The 18,860-nt window shown below is 46.5% G+C and overlaps 1 protein-coding gene and 1 pseudogene across 5 annotated transcripts in view; both read left to right on the plus strand.

The window, feature by feature from the left end:
* LOC135203455 (poly [ADP-ribose] polymerase tankyrase-like) overlaps positions 1-18,760 on the plus strand; it is a 19,592-nt pseudogene extending 832 nt beyond the window's left edge.
* LOC135203676 (uncharacterized) overlaps positions 1-18,860 on the plus strand; it is a 192,104-nt gene that overhangs the window by 76,732 nt on the left and 96,512 nt on the right. The gene's annotated exons all lie outside the window — the stretch shown is intronic.

Genomic DNA, 18,860 nt, shown 5'->3' on the forward strand with positions numbered 1-18,860 from the left:
TATATGTTTGGGTTGGTATATGTTTTTGGGTTGGAATTTTTGTAATGCCTTTTTTATGGTTTTGCCTGTGAAGTCTGCTGATGCAAATACATAACGAAAACCTTTCAATACTATCCTTGTGTATTGTTACAGAGGATCCTCCTGGGCCTGGGGTAGACAGTGAACAGCAGTTGTTAGAAGCATCCAAGTCTGGAGACATTGAATGTGTACGACGAGTTCTGGTTTCACAGCCTCACCTGGTAAATGTGCGTGACCTTGATGGACGTCACTCCACACCTTTGCATTTTGCTGCTGGTTACAACAGAGTTCCCATAGTTGAATACTTGCTTCAGCATGGTGCAGATGTTCATGCAAAAGATAAAGGGTAAGAGACATAAATGCTGGTGGTATGTGATTAAATATAGGAATTTTATTTAAAGTATAGCCAGTTTACAGTGGCCCATTTTTTGTGTACTAATTCAGACCAGTAAATTTAATTTTGAGTTATTGAATGTTGTGTAATTAAGAAAAATATTTCAAAGTTTTTCATTTACATTTTTTCCTAAAAAAATTATCCAAATACAAAATGGGTAAATTTGTGTTTTTATCTTTCCAGCAACAAGGAGCTCTTTGCATAATTTTGTAAATGACTAGAGTGAATATGTCATACAATAAATTTTTTAAAAGCCGACATTTCTATCTTCTCCAGAGGGTTGGTTCCTCTTCATAATGCTTGTTCGTACGGTCATTATGAAGTCACGGAATTGCTTGTACGCCACGGAGCAAGTGTGAACGTAGCTGATCTCTGGAAGTTCACACCACTGCACGAAGCAGCTGCCAAGGGAAGTATGATATTGTCAAATTGCTTTTGAAGGTATGTAGTATTGTATTTTATCTTTTATGATGTTGATGAGCTGTAGATATTCAAGTCTGTTATTATTTGCTTTGAAATGTCAAAAGCAGTCATTTGATTAATCATTCCACCTGTTTTTATACTGAAATGTCAAAAGCAGTCATTAGAATTAATCATTCCACCTGTTTTATACTTGAAATGTCAAAAGCGGTTGTTAGCTAGTCATTAGGTTTAATCATACCACCCCTGTGTAATCCTTGAAATGTCAAAAGCAGTTGAGTTAACCACTCATTTAGTTAGCCATACCTCCTATTTAATTTTTGAAATGTCATAAGCAGTTGAGTTCGCTAGTCATTAGGTTAACCAGACTACCTGTATATTGGTTTGTAATGCATCAAAAACTGTTACGTTAGATAGTCCGAGTAACCAAACTACTGGTATATTAATTCATAATGCAAATTAAGTTTTAGATACCAGCCCTACTTGCAGGACATAACAGATATCATTGGCTTAGAATTAGAGTTTGTGCTTCTGGGTGGATGGTTAAGCTCATAAATAATTTCTGAGGTTATTTTATTAGTATTTGAGAGATAAAAACTTCTTTTGATAAATTTCTGTATGAGGAGTTACTCACCGTGTCAGCAGTTGGCTAGGTTTGTGTTTGCCAAAGTTAAGAATTAGGTTGTAATTTTTCATACAATTGATTTATGCATATTTTTCCTTTGAAGTCTTAATTGCCGTTTCTGTTGTTCAGCTAATGGCAGTACTCAAAGTAAGATTATTATTACAGTGTTTTTGGAAAATGATAAATCCCTTTGATCCCTTCCCAAATAACTGTTAGATTCTTCAACTCAACTCTCTTCCAGTTTTTACTTTGTTTATGCATTGGTCCTATTAATGAACCCAATGAGAGCCCAGAAATGTGACTGTGGTCACTATAAACCAGTTGTAATGATGATGATATTCTCTTTGTGGGTAGTCAAACTATCAAATAATATTCCTCACAAAGGTGGATGCCAAGTGGAAAGGTCATACACTAAAACCCTCTCTTATCAAGGTCATACTTGATGACATTTGGATTTTGTTTTTTTTTTTTTTTTGATGAGTGAATGTCAGTTTTTTATAATTATTTTGAGTGGAACCTTAGATTTTTTTTTATAATTTTTTTTGTAATTGAAGTTTTCATGTAACAACCATTGCCAACAGAATGGAGCAGATGTGAATAGGAAGAATAGGGATGGTCACACAGCATTAGATTTAGTAAAAGAGAGTGACCAAGATGTTGCGGATCTACTCCGTGGTGATGCAGCTTTGCTGGATGCAGCCAACAAGAAGGGCATCTTTGCACGTGTTCAGAAGCTACTCAATCCTGAAAATATCATTGCCGAGACTCTCAGGTAAGAATAAACTCTGTTTTCAGAAACTATGAGATTTTTAATAAATTCATTCTGTGTAGTTAGCATGCATTCTCCCCCCTCTTTTTTTTTTTTTTTTTTTTTTTTTTTTTTTTTTTTTTTTTTTTGGGGGGGGTTTTTTTTTTTATCAAAAGGGTTTAATGTTTTTTTATAGTTTATGGTAAAAGGTAATTCACAGGTCTACCTTTTTGTTTTGTTATTTATACAAGAGGAGGGAAAGTGATTTAATTGCTTAAGTACAAGACAACAAAAGAAATGTTAAGCAGATCTCCTTATAGTTTGAAGAATTAGTAACTAAACAAAATTATAATTTTATACATTCAACTTACCCTGTCAGATATATACTGTTTAGCTTTAGACTCCGTCGTCCCGACAGAAATTCAAAATTTCGCGCACCACACGCTACAGGTAGGTCCAGGTGATCTACCATCCTGCCGCTGGGTGGCAGGAATAGGAACCTTCCCGTTTTCTATCAGATTCTTTCTGTCGCCGGTACTGTCAAACCATTGTTGTTGGTACCATGGGCCTGGCTGGAATTCTTTTTTCATTCTCGCAATTGATCTTCTTGACCGACTTTTGGTGACGTACCTGGATCGTTGTATTGGTATACGCTATTGTGGACCGTTTCTTGAACTTGATTTTTGGATTTTTCTAAGAATGTCTGACTTAAGTGTTGTTGTGAGGTGTGTGAATGAGGGCTGCAGGGTGAGAATGCCGAAAACTTCGGTAGATCCTCACACTGCATGCAGGCGTTGTAGAAAGTATGAATGTTTCTTTTTCTAACGCCTGTAAGGAGTTGCGAGAACCTGAGTGCAGAAGAATGGAAGAATCTTACTTCTTATATGAAGAAAGCTAGAAAGGGATAGGCTGAGGAAAGCTTCCAAAGCCGAAGTAGATCTAGGTCTAGCGAACTAGTTGTTCCGATACGTAATACAAACCCTCGGTCCTTTAACAATAGGAAGTAGCTAGGCGGCAGCTGGAACGGTCGTAAGCTTCGAACAAGGGAGGGAAACGGTAGTTAACTGCTTGTCCCGATCGTCGCGCGGCACAAATCACTTTTGCTTTCGGCCGCGGGTGTGAAGGACGTGTTCGTCATCGCTCTCTGCCCGCTTCAATCGTCGTATGCTTTGTTTATATTGTGTTTTCTACTAATGGTTTGTTTGACTTGAAAATGAAACTGTAAGTACACTGTTTTTCATTTTCATTATTTAATTATGAACCAACATGGAGTTATCGGCCGTAGATGCGGCGATTTCCTCTCTTTTCATGAATTGAACCCTTGAATTAGTTCCTCGGTGCCGAGGGCGGCGCGCTCAGCCACCCGCGCCGAGTCATGGTATGTTGGGGGCGAAAGTGTGTAATTGAAAAATGTAAGTACTCCTTTTCATTATATTTTTGCCCTGTGCGTTCGTTACCGAGAGTGTGATTGCGCTCGGCAGACGAGCCTTTTAATTTTGTATAATAGCAATGCAAATGCAAGGGTGGATTCGCAATTGCAATATTCTTTTCATTTTCTTTATTTATTGGATTGCATGAATTTATTTGGATCAATTTTCGTTCTTACCCGGGAATTGATCCTTACGATTTTTTTTATGTGAAAATGAAATCGCAATGCAAGTATTCTGTTTCATTTTCATATTATATTTTTTATGATAGCATCATATTATTGGATCAAGTCGTTCTTACCCGGAATTGATCTTTTCTCCTTTCAAGTATTCTATGAAGTGATCGCAAGGCAGTATTCTGTTCATTTCATATTACTTTTCACTGCTGTGCGGGGTAGGGGAAGCGAAGGTCTGCCAGGAAGTCGTCGGAGGAAGCTCTCCCGCGACCTCCCTTGGTATCCGATTCTTCGTCTTCCTTCCTGCCCCCCGCTCAGCTTCTTCATTGTATTTTGTATTTGGGGTCTTCCTTGCGTTCGGGGTGGGGCATGTCTTCCCCCCGTGCGTGAGGGAACCCCTCTTACTAATCTATCTATGTTACCGCAGGTGCTACATCCGTGGGAGACGACCTTGGATGTAGATGTAGATCCTCACGAGGTTTGTACTCGTTGTCGGGGGCGAGAGTGCTCCCGCAACGAGCCCTGTGTAACGTGTATGCATTGGTCCGAGGCGCAGTGGGTGCTGTACGAGGCACAAGATCATCGGAAAGTCCAGTGACTCCTTTGGTAACGGACACTTCGTCCTCTTTCCTTTCCCCCCGCCCCCCCGGCCAGCCCCCACGTTTCGCGCCTTCCCCTGCGGGGGGGGTAGCGGAGTCCCCTTCTCCTCTCTCGATCCGTCGAGTGTGGAGGAGGGGGGCGCCGCTACCCGGACGTCCAGTTGTACTCTGGGTCTTCCGTCCGCTCTGGGTGGGGTTCTTCTCCCCCCAGGCGCGAGGAACCCCTCTAACTAACCCGACTGTTGCTTCCGCAGGTGTGCCATCAGCGAAGGACGACCTGGGACAGGTGTGGAGTCGCTGGGACTGCAGGAGTGCCGAGCATACAGGGGTTGATTCAGCGGTTGGCGGGGTCGGCAGTGGTCACTCATGGTACGGTAACCACTACAACAACCACAATCTCGACACCAGCATATGAGATGCCACCGCACCTGGTGTACACACCACATGTCATGTCGGTAACACCCACGGCTGCAATCCAGAAACCAATTCCTGCCGTGCCAAAGAGGACGGTGCCACCGCCACCCATGGGTTCTTTGTATTGCCGACCCCGGACTTCCGCTGCCCAAAGATACCCCCCTGGACCTACCGCCGCCAGTGCCGAGGATGACGGTAGCTGCCGACAGGACGCCTGCTCTCCTGTGGTACCTGCCGTGCCTGCCGTACCTGTTGCTGTCCCAGCCGCTCATTCCCTTTCAGATCAGGTGCCTGCTGCTCATTCACTTTCAGATGTTCCTGCTGTTCCTGGACCTGTTCCTGTTGTTCCTGCTGTTGGTGGTGCTGTCACAGTCTCAGGTCTTTCCGGACAGGTGCAGTCGGGCCCTGTTGCTTCGGCAACTGCCCCGGCTCCCTCCTGGATGGAAGACCTGACGTCTGTCCTGCGGAGCCTGGCGAAGAAGAAGAGGAAGAGGAAGAAGGTGTCGTCGTCGTCTTCGTCGTCTTCTTCGTCGTCTGCTGCCTCTCCTTCCCCTTCGACTTCTAAGGCCAAACAGCCGAAGAAGAAGAAGGTTGTCTCCTCCCCCCCTAAGAAGACTCCTTCGGGATCTCTAAGGGCCCGGCTCGCGTCAGGCGAGCTGGGGAGCTCTTCTGCTGGTCCTCCTGTTCCTTCGGGAACGGGGCCCGTCGCTTCTTCTGCAAAGAAGAAGTCGACGGGGACCAGAGGTGCACCAGCCTCGGCTGGTGCGTCCTCACCTGGTGCTAGCGGTTCTGCCGCTAAACCAGGTTCCGTCTCGGCCGCTTCGCGAGAAGCACCGAGTGGACGCTCTTCCAAAGAAGACCGTCCAGCCAAAGTTTTGACGCCCGAGCTCGCTCGCCGTCAAGACAGCGGCGCGGAGCAGAAGACTGGCGAGAGTCGTGCACACGACTCTCGCCAGGCCAGTGGACGCTCTCGCAGCGATCAACTGGCTGCTCGGGCTGACGTGACGGTCGCTGACCAGCCACGGGTTGAGGCGAGGAAGGAGTCCCCGCGGCCGCCGGTACCAGCCACGGCTGGTACCAGCGACTCGACGCGCCGAGAGGGACGCTGGCCGGTCTCGACGCGACAGAGAGCCTAGCAGGTCTACCCGTCCGCCGCTCCCGATGGGACCGGGCGGAGACGGTGACCAGCGCAGCTCGCCTGACGCTAGAGATCGGTCTCGACGTTCTCAGCCGAGCCAATCGACCCCAGGCGAGCGGTAAGGCTAGGCCTGCTGCTCGACCGTCACCGCCCGGGTTGACGATCAGCAGCAGCCCTCCACGCACGCTGGTCCTGCCAGCGAGCGAGGGGGGAGCGTCAGGTCTGCCTCTCCCGTACCTTCAACCTCCTCGGGCTATACCGGGAGGAGCGAGGTACCGAGGAGCGATCACGAGAGGTGCGCCGCTCGTGACCCAGCTATGACGCCGTATGGACCAGGCACGGTTCCAGGACCGACCAGGACATACGCGCAAGTAGCTGGAGGCGACCGTCAGGGGGCCGCTGTTCCTCCTTCTGAAGGAGGAGTATCTCGGGATCTGTTCTTGTTGGAGGGACTGGACGGTCCTACTCCGCAAGACACGGTTACTCCCGAGATACAGAGGAATTTGCAGAAGTCATTAAGCTGATTCGTCAGCATAATGACCTTGCGGAAGGATTGCCGCTCCACCAGCAGAGCCCACGTCTCTGCTCGAGTCGTTTTGGGGCCCGAGAGGGAACCCAAACCGACGGTGGGTCTGCCGCGATCGGAACTTGCCGATTCTGTCTCGAACCAGAGTCTCTCGTCTCCGGACAAGAAGGCTCTCTCAGTTCTGGCCGGTCGATCAAGCTACTTCCACCTCCTCTACTGCGACAGCGGCGTTTCTACGTGTCTTCGGACACCGTATTTGAATACTCCTTCGGTCCTCCTGAGAGGTTTCGACCTCGACGAGACTGGAATGAGTCGGAGGACGGTATCGCTCTCTCCTGTCAGGTGTCGATCAGCCCCACCCAGACGACGTTCACAGTGGCGGCAGACCCTTACCTACAGTGAGAGTTCATAACCCTCCGCGGGAAAAAGTTTTCTCCTGACGATACGTTTTTTTTCCCAGACTCTGAGAGGCCATCGCCGCAAGGCGATGGCTGTTCCTACTCTTCTCCAACTGCTAGTTCCACTGGGAAGGCGAGCGAGTATCCAACCTTCCTCCCCCATTCCCTCTCTCCTTACGGTTACGAGGGAAAGGGGAGGGATCCTACAGAGATTTCTCTGTAGGATCCCACGTTCGGGGACTGCGCTACCGGGGGGGTGGGGGGACCTTCGGGTCCTACCTGACGTAAGCCCCGGTCGTTGAGGAGGAATCCTGCCCCATTCTCGATTTTCTACGGGAATCGAGAGGACCACAGCCGATATCGTTTGGCGAATTCGGTGGGGGTTTCGCAGACTGCTTAGAATTCTACGGAATTTCTAACGCATTCAGTGTTCGAGTTTTACGATCTCCAAACACTTACGCGAGACCACGGTCCAAAGTGAGCGAGCAGAGAATCCCCTCCCGATATACACGATAATCGGGAACCTCGCCTATGCTCGAATTCCTGGAATTTCTAGCATTGGGAAGAAGAACTGCTGCTGAAGAAACTATCTCACAGTAGGCGACCACCTGGACTAGAGAAGATCGGACGGGAATATCCAGTTTGGCTTGAACTATCGTCTTAGTATTCTGTTCACCATTGAAGCTTTCCTTCGAGGAAGACTTCTCCTTCACTCTCTTTGATAGAGATCGAAGGTGGTCGATCTCCAATCCTTATTTTGTTTTTCTTGAAGGAAAGAATTTAGGATGGAGATCGTTGTTCAGAATCCTACAAATATACTACGTATATTAACCTCGCGACATGATTCTACTAAGCAGTTGAATTGTCCGAGGGGTAGGCGCATATCCTAGTGAAACTACGGATTGCGACTTATAAGAGAAGTATTCTAATTGAACTGCAACTCGGGGTTGCCTGCAACCTCCCAGGAGTTTTCAGTTCAATTTTATATACTTATGGTTTTTGTCACGACAACACCATTTCAAACTGTTATATTTACCGAAATTCGTTTCGCCTAAATATAATTGCTCGAGCATATCTTTTATGCTCGGTAGTTCTAGCCGAACGCATTCCTTCGTGGAATAATGGATTACCTGGCAACTCAGGATGACGAGTCAGCGAGAGCTCAGGCTCAACTACTGCGTATTGAACTGCCTGATAGCAGCTCAGTATCAGCTGGGCCTCCGAGATGCACGGTCATGTATGTCTCTCTCTGCCCTGCTTTGATTGACTACCGAACCGTATCTCTGCCCAACAATCATGGACTTAGGTCTCTGATTAACGGGGATTCTTGCGAATAATGAAGGACCCATCTACTGCTGTGACGCTAGATTCCATCGCCTTCGACATTGCGAGAATTTTCAACAGAGATATCTCTTGGACTCTTTCATCTTTCTGTTTACCGCACGGTAACAGAAGTCTGTACAAGTCTCCCGCTGCATCGCACTGCGATAATGCGAATGATTTTGCAGACATCTGAGTTTGTCTTCAAAATATCTCGTATTCGTAGGTATACAATTGTTCATTGTTCAACCCGAATTACGAGATGTGTCAGAAGACATTGCCAACTCTCCGACCTGACAGCTCTACTTCCAAATGTTCAGCCCATGAGAAGCAGTTCTTCAGGCGGCTTTCCCCTGGTGTTTTCATTACTGAAGAACGCCCCGCTTCATTGCAACTACGACTTCTCACCGGACAGCAATGAAATAGTGGTTAGCGTTTTCAGTCATATTTGTAAGCACAGGTTATGAATCTTGAGAATCCTTCTCTCGATTCGTCTGTGAAGACTTAGGTTGCATTCAATATCTACCTTCGTCTTCAACGGTACATAGTGTTGTTTCTCCTTAGCTGAGATTCAACAACCATGAGATGTTTTACCTTCAGGGACCTCGGTCTCTAGAAGGCAATTGACTTCGCCTGTTGGGCACATGCCTTAAGAGAATCATCACCTCGCTGTCCGGCATTGGTGACAAACAAATACATTATTTGTTTGGTCTCTCGGCATAACCCTTTAAAGGCGAAGGTCACGTGACTTACTCGGATGCTTTGACAACTTGCCCTCCTACCGAACGCAGTCAGTCGGCAGCTGTCAGAGCGGCCGAGTCAGTTACGAACTACGCTGTTGACTTAGTTCGGTTGTTACAGAGCAATCATTACTTCGTTTTTAATAGCTTGTCACAGTACCCATACCATTGACACCCACCATGGAGTGTCGGTGTCCTATCCACTACCGAGAACTTCGCTGCATGGGGATAGGAGGATGCGAGAGACTTCGTTGCTAACGGACAGACCAGTATGGGTACTGGACATCACCGAAGTAGAGAAGAGGGATAGGTCATGCGACTATTTCCTTCTTTTCCTCTGAGGAACTGCATGACTTCTCCTGCGAAGTCAAGCATCCAGGGGATGGGATCCGTGACGCTCGATTTCGTACCGAACTTCGTAGCGAAGACTCGGTAACCCTTCGGTCCCTGACGATTGGTTCGAGTCGTTCACAATCCCCTCCCTAATGGACTTCACCGCCTTCGATGCGAAGGAGATGCTGCCTTGTCCGCAAGAACTTCTCCTTGGCGCAGGTACTGAAGGCAGGGGTCTGTCCAACCAGACCACATGCCCTTCCTTCTACCTTCGGATATTGCCCACAGGTCCTTGGATCTTTTTCCTTGGGACCCGTGGTGGCTGCTCAACACGTTGTGTAGCGAACCCAGACCCTCGCAGGCTGAACAGCATCGAGTCCTGGTGTGACCGTAAGAATGGATGGTGAATGAGAGTGTGACTGGCTCCTCTTCCCATCTTTTCTTCCCCTCTACCTGTGGTTAGAGGGACACGGTCGTCACCCTGCTGGATAAGGACAAGATGCAGGTGAGCTACTTAACAGAGCCCCATCCTATCCCTTTCACTAGGGATAGGAGCGATATCCATCCACTTCCTCCAACAAGGGGGAGGAAGTGGATGCCAGCTTGAGACAACCCATACTTTATGTTTGCCTCTTGCAAACAGGAACAAGTTCTTGCTTGCTGTACGAAGATACGCTTGCCTCTCTCTAGTACTAATCGCCAGAGGTCTGACCATTGATCCTGCGGTGCACACCCCGATCAATCGGACAGAGGCTTGGATCCCTCCTCCCTCGCTCTTACGACCAGGGAGGCATTCCAGGGATGGACGAACACCAGTCTGTTCTCAAAAGACTCAGATTCCTCCCACCAAGAAGTGAGTCTTCCTATTGTTAAAGGACCGAGGGTTTGTATTACGTATCGGAGCAAATGACAATTTGTCGAAAATTGCATTTTTCCTAACTATACAAACCTGAGGTCCTTTACATATAGTCCCTCCTCATGCCACCCCCTCACTCTGCGTATTTTGCATGGGCCAAAAGCAAAAGTGATTTGTTTGCCGCGCGACGATCGACAAGCAGTTAACTACCCGTTCTCCCCTTGTTCGAAGCTTACGACCGTTCCAGCTGCCGCTAGCTACTTCCTATTGTTAAAGGACCTCAGGTTTGTATAGTTAGGAAAAATGCAATTTTCGACAAATTGTCATTTTTTAGCTTTCTAGCTTCTCCCCATGATGCATTAATTAACCTCTTCTCCCCCTATTTCTGCCCTTTCACCCATTTTAAATCCTACAGATTCGGCAGCGGAAATTGCGGATCTGAAGGCTACCCTTCATAGAATGCAGGTCAAAATGGCGGCATTTAGAGGAAGAGTGGTGATTTAACAGTGGACAGTGATGTGAGTGTCCCCAGTGTAGGAGGAGGGGGCGTCTGATCGGCTCTACAACGTTTCCAGGTCTAGACCTCTTCCAAGCTCCCTGGCCCAGAGGAGAAGGAATGTCGAAAGCCGTACGAAGGTTGTAGAGGTTCCCCACCGGTCGGAGTCCCTTCGGCAGGTTCTGTTACGCCCAGACTGCCAGGGATCGCTGCAGGAAAAGCATCCTTCGTGAGTGTTTTTCGTCGTCAGAGTTGCCTTCACCTAGAAGAGGGTGGAAAGAAGCACGAATCTTTCTCGCCCCTTGAAGAGGAGCTGGAAAGCTACGTGCTTGACTCAAGTCCAGAACACTTTCCTGAAGAGGCTTCTTCAGTAAAAAAGAGAACCTTGTTGACTCCAAGTGCTGTAAGGGAATCTCAGACACCTTCCAGATCTCCCTCCCCTCGTTCCGACACGGACAGGGATGCGACTACTGCTCAGATCCTACAAAAAGTGCAGGAACAGATCTCCTCATTGGTTGGAGTTCTTTCCAAGAAACCTCGTAGGAAAGATAACTCCTTCCTTATAAAGAGGTCCGCGGCGTGCTCAGAGGTACCTCCCTCGAAACGAGAGGTTTCCTAAGATTGTTCCATCTTCTCCCAGGCAACGAGCTCCTATAGATGAGTGGTTTTCTTCAGACCCGGAGAACCATCCTTGGCGAGAAGCGCCAGTTAGGACAGAAGCCCTTTCCAGGCAACGAGAACTTTCCGGTAGAGAGGAGAGAATGTCCAGGAACGAAGAAGTAGACGAACTGAAGGACCGTTACATGGATTTTTCTGAGCAAGAGGCACCTTCCAAAGGTGAGGAGCCTATTAGGCGCTCGGAAATGGTCAGACGCACGGAATCTTCTACGGTAACAGAACGTACCAAAGAGTTTCCTTCCAAGCGCTCGGAACATCGCAGACATTCTGAACTCTCCTTACCCGTGGAAGAACTTTCCATAAGACGCGCGGAACTATCCAGGCGCGCGGAATCTTCCAGGCGAGTGGAACATTCCGAACGTTCCAGACTTTCCAGCGCGCGCGGAACCTTCCGCACAGGCGGAACCTTCCAGACGCACGAAAGCTTCCAGACATGATTCGCCTCCCAGGCGCTCGGAACTTTCCAAGCATTCCACTCAAGCGGAAGTTTCCAAGCGCTCGGATCCTTCCGAGCAAGCGGGAACTTCAAAGCGCGGATCGCCTTCAAGACACTTAGGTCTTTCCAAACGGGAATCTTTGTCCGGAAGAGTGGAATCCAAACGAGCGGAACTTTCCAGACGAGAGGAATTTTTCGCACAAGAGGAACTCTCCGAGCGCGAAGAGCTTTCTACAAAAGCGGAACGTTCCAGACATGCGGAACCTTCCAGGCTAGAATCGCCTTCCAAGAGTTCTCCTCGGAAGCGATCTTCCTCTTTGGGACTTCAGAAGGAAAGATCGGTGATATCATGTAAGAGAATAGAAAGGACTTCCAGCTCTCTTACAAAAGAACGTAGAGTGTCCAGCCAGTCCTTCCCCGAATAGAGGCTCTCCTAATTCAGAATATGTGCGACCTATGGAGTGTTTGTCCGTTGCAAGGGATCGTTCTCCTTCAGCTGGGCTCGAGCTAGAGGATATCTCGGAGGACGAAGCCCCAGCTAATGGAGGACTGTCTAATTATAAGACTTTATCCGCACTTCTGCTCCAGGAATACGGAGAATCGCTGAGCCCTGCCGCTCCGCCTTCGCCTCGGTCTCTCTATTCGAGGAATAAGCCATATAAGTCCTCTGCCTTCTTGAAATGAAACCGGCCATTTCAATGAAGAAGGCTCTCCAATCTCTTGGTTCTTGGATGAATTCCAAGAAAGAACTAGGAAAGACTGTCTGCTGTATGCCTCCCTCCAGACTGACAGGTAGAAGAGGCATTTGGTACGAAACAGGAGAGAATATGGGCCTATCTCTTCCATGCTTTCTGCAGAGTCGGATTTCTCGAGTCTGGTAGACTCTTCTAGGAGACAAGCCTTATCCTCTGCACGATCTACTTGGAGCATGTCTGATTTGGATCATCTCCTCAAGGGACTCTTCCACGTGCTGGAGGTTTTTAATTTCTTAGACTGGTCCCTTGGGGTAATTTCTAAGAAGTCTCAAGAATCGGAAAGTCTTAGCCCAGAAGTGCTTCATAGCATTCTGACCTGTATTGGTAAGGCGGTCCAGGATGGTTCTGGAGAAGATCTTCCCTCTTTGGAGCAGGGATACTAAAAAAGAGAGCGGTTTTTTGGTTCTTTTTCTGACCAAGGCTGTTTCTCCTTCTCAGAGAACTGCCTTGCTGTTCGCTCCTTTATCTGAACATCTGTTCCCTTCTCAGTTAGTGAAGGAAATATCACACTCACTTACTGAGAAGGCGACGCAAGACCTTCTTGTCCAATCGGCAAAGAAGAACAGAACAGTTACGACGGCTGCTAAAAAAGTCTCACTTCCGTATCAACAGCCCTTTCATGGAGGTCCCAAGACACGACCCCCCTTCAAAAGGAAGACTTCCGACAAGCGAGGAAGATCAGCCTTCCGTTCCTTTAAGAAGGGGAAAAAGCATGCAGAACCTCCAAACACTAGTGGGCGCCAGGCTACTGGAATACTCGAAGCCTGGGCAAGAGAGGAGCTGACCCTTGGTCGATGTCGGTTCTGAGAAAGGGATATCGCATCCCCTTCAGGGACAGACCTCCCCTGACGTCGCTCCTCTCGAACTGTCAGCTCGTTACAAGGACCCCTGTGCTGAGAAACCACGCTCCTTCAGATGGTAGAGGAAATGTGGAACAAGGGAGCCATCAAAGCGGTGCTAGATCCACCACTCTCCGGGATTTTACAACCGCCTTTTTCTAGTCCGAAGGCTTCCGAGGGTGGAGACCGGTTCTGGATGTAAGTGCTCTGAACCAATTTGTAGAAAAAGAGAAGTTCCGTATGGAGACTTCTGCATCGGTGATGTCGGCCCTTTGTCCAGGAGATTGGATGGTCTCCCTGGACTTACAAGACACCTACTTCCATGTTCCCATTCATCCCTCGTCAAAGAAGTACCTTCGTTTTGTAATGAAGGGGAAGATTTTTTTTCAGTTCAGGGCCTTGTGTTTCGGCCTTTCCACAGCTCCTCAGGTTTTACGAACCTAATGAAGAATGTAGCGAAGTGGCTTCATTTAAAGGGAATAAAAATCTCCCTTTACTTAGACGACTGGCTATCATGGGCCAGATCGGAAACTCAGTGTTTGGATGGACCTAAAAACGACCTTAGACATGATTTATCTCTAGGATTACTCGTGAACCTCGAGAAGTCTCGGATGATCCCCCAGCCAGAACCTGGTTTATCTGGGGATTCAGATGGATTCTCAGGGTTTTCGAGTTTTTCCTTCGCAGGAAAGACTCATACGAGGCTTTATGAAAGTCTCAAACTTCTTAGGGAGAAAACAAAGTTCAGCGAGGGAATGGTGGAGCCTTCTAGGAACTCTTTCCTCGCTGGAACAGTTCTTCCCCCTAGGGAGACTTCATATTCGCCCCCTGCAGTTCTTCTTAAAGAAAGTATGGAACTGGAAGACAGGACAACTTTCGGACTCGTTCTAGATACCTCTCGAGGTAAAGAATCACTTGAGAGGGTGGTTAGCCCCGCTCAAAAGAACGAGGGAGTGTCCTTATCCATGCCGAACCCAACCAATTGTTGTATTCAGACGCTTCGGAAACGGGATGGGGTGCGACGCTAGGAACAAGAGAAGTGTCAGGCACCTGGACGAACTAGCGATGTCATGCACATCACTGCAAAGAATTGATGCCATACACCTTGCCCTCAAGTACTTCGAATCAATAGTCAGAGACTGGTGGTCCAGTCAACTCGGACAACACCACCGCTCTGGCATCATTCGAAAGCAGGTGGGACTCATTCGTTCTCCCTCTTCGAACTGGCGAGGGATCTCTTAGTTTGGGCAAAGGAGAGAAACATCATCCTCCTCACGAGATTTGTCCAAGGAGAGAGGAACGTGAGAGCAGACAGACTGAGCAGGAGGAACCAGGTCCTTCTCACAGAGTGGACCCTCGACTCGAGGTCTGTCGACATCTTTGGGCTCTATGGGGTTGACCTCACATAGACCTGTTTGCCACGTTCCTCTCCAAAAGGATAGACATCTTCTGCTCTTCAGTAGAAGATCCGAGAGCATTCACTGTCGACGCCCTTCTACTAGATTGGTCGGGCCTCGATACATACGCCTTTCCCCCATTCAAAATTCTGGGCGAAGTAATCAGAAAATTTGTGGCCTCAAAGGGGATGCGGATGACTCTAATAGCCCCATATTGGCCAGCTCAAGATTGGTTCACATGAGGTACTGGAATGGACGGTGGACTTCCCAGATCTCTTCCAAACAGAGCAGATCTGCTCAGACAACCCCACTTTGAGAGATATCATCAAAACCTCCCCGCTCTCGCTCTGACTGCCTTTCGACTATCGAAAGACTCGTCAGAGCGAGAGGCTTTTCTCAAAAAGCTGCAAAGGCTATCGCTAGAGCCCGTAGACCGTCAACTATACGGGTCTATCAATCGAAGTGGGAAGTCTTTAGGAGATATTGTAAATCGAAGAAGCTGTCCTCCTCCAATACCTCTGTGAACAACATTGCAGATTTTCCTTCTTTTCTTGAGGAGGAACCCATCTTTCCGTATCCACTAGAAAAAGGGTACAGGAGTATGCTTTCAGCGGTTTTCAGGAACAGAGGCCCTAGAAATAGCTGATAATAAGGATCTTCATGATCTGATCCGGTCTTTCGAGACTTCAAAAATCATACTCCTAGAACCCCGAGCTGGAATCTAGACGTAGTCCTAAATTTCTAACCTCGAAGCGGTTCGAACCTCCACACCTTGCCTCCTTCAGAGACATTACGAGAAAATGTTTATTCCTGTTGTCTCTTGCTACAGCCAAAAGAACGAGCGAGATACACGCTCTTGATTCTAGGGTTGGTTTTAAAGGAGAGGCTGCCATTTGTTCGTTCCAGACTTTATTTTCTGGCGAAAATGAAATCCTTCAAAGCCCTGGCCCAGGAGCTTTGAAGTAAAGGGCCTGTCGAACCTAGCAGGCAAAGAGATTGAGAGGTCCCTTTGCCTGGTAAGAGCCCTTAAATTTTACCTGAGTAAAAAGAAGCAGCTGGGAGGTTGTCAACAGGGTCTATGGTGTTTCTGTGAAAGATCCTAAAAGACCCATGTCTAAGAACGCCTTAGCCTTCTTTGTAAGAAGTGTAATTATGAGCTCACAATGATTGCCCAGATGACTCCTTCAAACTTCTTAGAGTTAAAGCTCATGAAGTTCGAGCGGTTGCTAAGTCTCTAGCCTTTCAAAGGAATATGTCCGTTGAAGAATATTCTCGAAGCGACATATTGGAGATGCAATTCAGTTTTTGCATCTCATTACCTGAAGGATGTCAGGGTAACTATGAGGAGTGCTTCTCTCTCGGTCCGTTTGTGTCAGCGGATACGGTGCTGGGACTTGGAGCAAAAAAAACTGATCCTTAATTATTGTGTATGTACATAAACCCCATAGTTAGAGATGTTCTTGGTTTTCCGACTGTCAAAGGCACTAGGCGTCGCACAGGCGACCGTTGCTTTTTGTCAGAAGGAACTGAGGAATATCCGACAAATAAGGGTGTACAAAAATTTTTTTTGGTACTGGTGTGTGTGTGTATATGGTGGTGTTGAGTTTTTTGGGTTGTTGTCAGGAGTTTGGGGATACTCCTTACAATCTTTAGAACTAACACAGGTGTTTATTAATCAGGTGGTCGGGATGTATGTTTTTGCTCCTCGTATATGCTTTTAAAGCAGGTGTATTGTCATATTAGTGATTAGCACCCATTGACAAAGGCCATTTAGGCCCTGCCAAGTAAGTGGATAAGACCCCACCCCATTGGCAGACCCCACAAGATCTCTTACCATAGGATCACCATCTCGCTGAGGCTCTTGAAGCGAAGCAGACTCCTGGCAGTAGCCACGAAGTCTTCCGCTTAATCAGGTAGGAACCAAGGTTTATTTGTACCTACAACATATGTTACTGTCTATTTCAGTATTTAGCTGTCTCTTACCCACCACCGAGGGTGCCAATCAGCTAAGTAATATATCGACAGGTAAGTTGAATGTATAAAAATGATATTGTTATGATACAAAATAAAGTTTTATACATACTTACCTGCAGATATATACGATTAATGGCCCACCCACCCGCTCCCCGCAGGACACAGGTGGTAGAGAGAAAGAATCTGATAGAAAACGGGAATGGTTCCTATTCCTGCCACCCAGCAGCAGGACGGTAGATCACCTGACCTACCTGTAGCGTGTGGCGCGAAATTTGAATTTCTGTCGGGACGACGGAGTCTAAAGCTAAGTATATATCTGCAGGTAAGTATGTATAAAACTTTATTGTATCATAACAATATCATTTAACATCTGTAACACAAGGAAAGAAAAGACAAAAAACTTGAAAAAAAGCTAAAGACAGAGGTGGTCTAGCAAGACAAATCCCATCATGCTGATAAAATTTATGAAAAGAAATTTTAAAATGTAATTGGAATTAAAATTGGGACACATTCTTTCCTGCCAGGTGCTCATGTCTCAATTTCAAAGCAGTTTGGTAGCATCAACATGCCAAGTTCCAATTCTCTTTCTGTAAAGCATGCTAAATCGACTTTTGCATAGAAAGAAGCATACATATAAAGAAACATTAGATTTTGGTACAAATTTCAATGTTTCAAGTGGATTATCACTTTGAATCTATTTTGAACCAATTACCAGTATTCACCAATTTCAGCTATCAGTCAGTTCCATTTACAGTGTTGGTATCTAACTGTTTTACATCCAATATTAAGAATTGTATTTGCTTCCCAGCTCAGAAATTTGATTTTGGAGCTTGGCAGGAGGACACCAGAATCGAGGCTGTTTAATTGACAAAGAGGATTTCATTGTCTGGTGCTACTCCAAGCTGGCAATGAAGAATGTATGAAAGCTTGGTTTATTTGTGAGGGAGTGGTGATTTGAGTATTTAATGCATCACCTGTGTAATCAAACCATTTGTTGTTGTATTAGAAATCTGGACATGAGGTTATTTGTTTTTAAACCAACTTTTTGCTTTCTAAAGGGCCGGAACTCCACACCACTTCATTTAGCAGCTGGCTATAATAATCTCGAGGTTGCAGAATATCTGCTGGAAAATGGAGCAGATGTCAATGCTCAGGATAAGGTGAGAATTTAAATGCCTGTGCATTGCAGTACGTACTAGTAAAGAAAATTTTTATCAATAGCATCAACCTTTCCTGGAATGTTATTTTTATATCTGAATAATGCTGAATAGGAAAAATGTATAAACTGTTTGTATTGTTTGAGTGCCAAATGTAATTCAACTGTTTGTTTTCCAGGGTGGTCTCATTCCCCTCCATAACGCATCATCTTATGGTCATCTAGATATTGCTGCATTGCTCATCAGATTCCAGACGGCTGTTAATGCCACTGATAGATGGGGTGGGGTTTTAACCCCTCTCCACGAAGCAGCACAAAAAGGCCGAACCCAATTGTGTGCCCTCCTACTTGCTCATGGTGCTGATCCTTACCTAAAAAATCAAGTGAGTTGTGAAATCAAGTTTACATTGTATTCCTTAAGTTATTTAGAAAGGATTCCTTAAGTTATTTAGAGAGGAAAGTAAACAACTTTAATATCTACAATTTTCTTAGGGATGGTTTGGGGTGTGTGTATATATGTCTGAGGCTTTTTTTTATATCCATGACAGGAACTTTTATTAATTTCCTCTTGCAATTCAGGAAGGTCAAACTCCACTCCATCTTGCAACTGCTGAGGATGTGCGTAGTCTTCTGCAAGATGCTATGATGAGCCAACCTAGTCTAGCACCGGCTGGAGGAGCGACTCCCACTCACGTTTCTCCTGCATCCCCTAAGCCTCCCGGCACACCTTCTAAGTCAGTTTCACAGTCTACAGTATCTCCAGCACCTTCACTCATTTCCATTAACAACATTGGTGCCGAAGGTGAGTCATTTGTTTTTTGTCTAAATCTTAAGCGAGTTCTTTTTGAGTTAAGCAAAAGTACAGTAATGTTTTGTTTGTAATTGTACTCTTGCAAATGAACATTGGCTTTTAGTGTGTTATTTAGGAGTTAAGTATTCTACAAAAAATCTTCAGACACTGTTGAACCAAATTTATTGCTCTTTTTTGATTTTAAAA

Source organism: Macrobrachium nipponense, chromosome 36 (assembly GCF_015104395.2).
Source record: "Macrobrachium nipponense isolate FS-2020 chromosome 36, ASM1510439v2, whole genome shotgun sequence".
NCBI classification, from domain to species: domain Eukaryota; kingdom Metazoa; phylum Arthropoda; class Malacostraca; order Decapoda; family Palaemonidae; genus Macrobrachium; species Macrobrachium nipponense.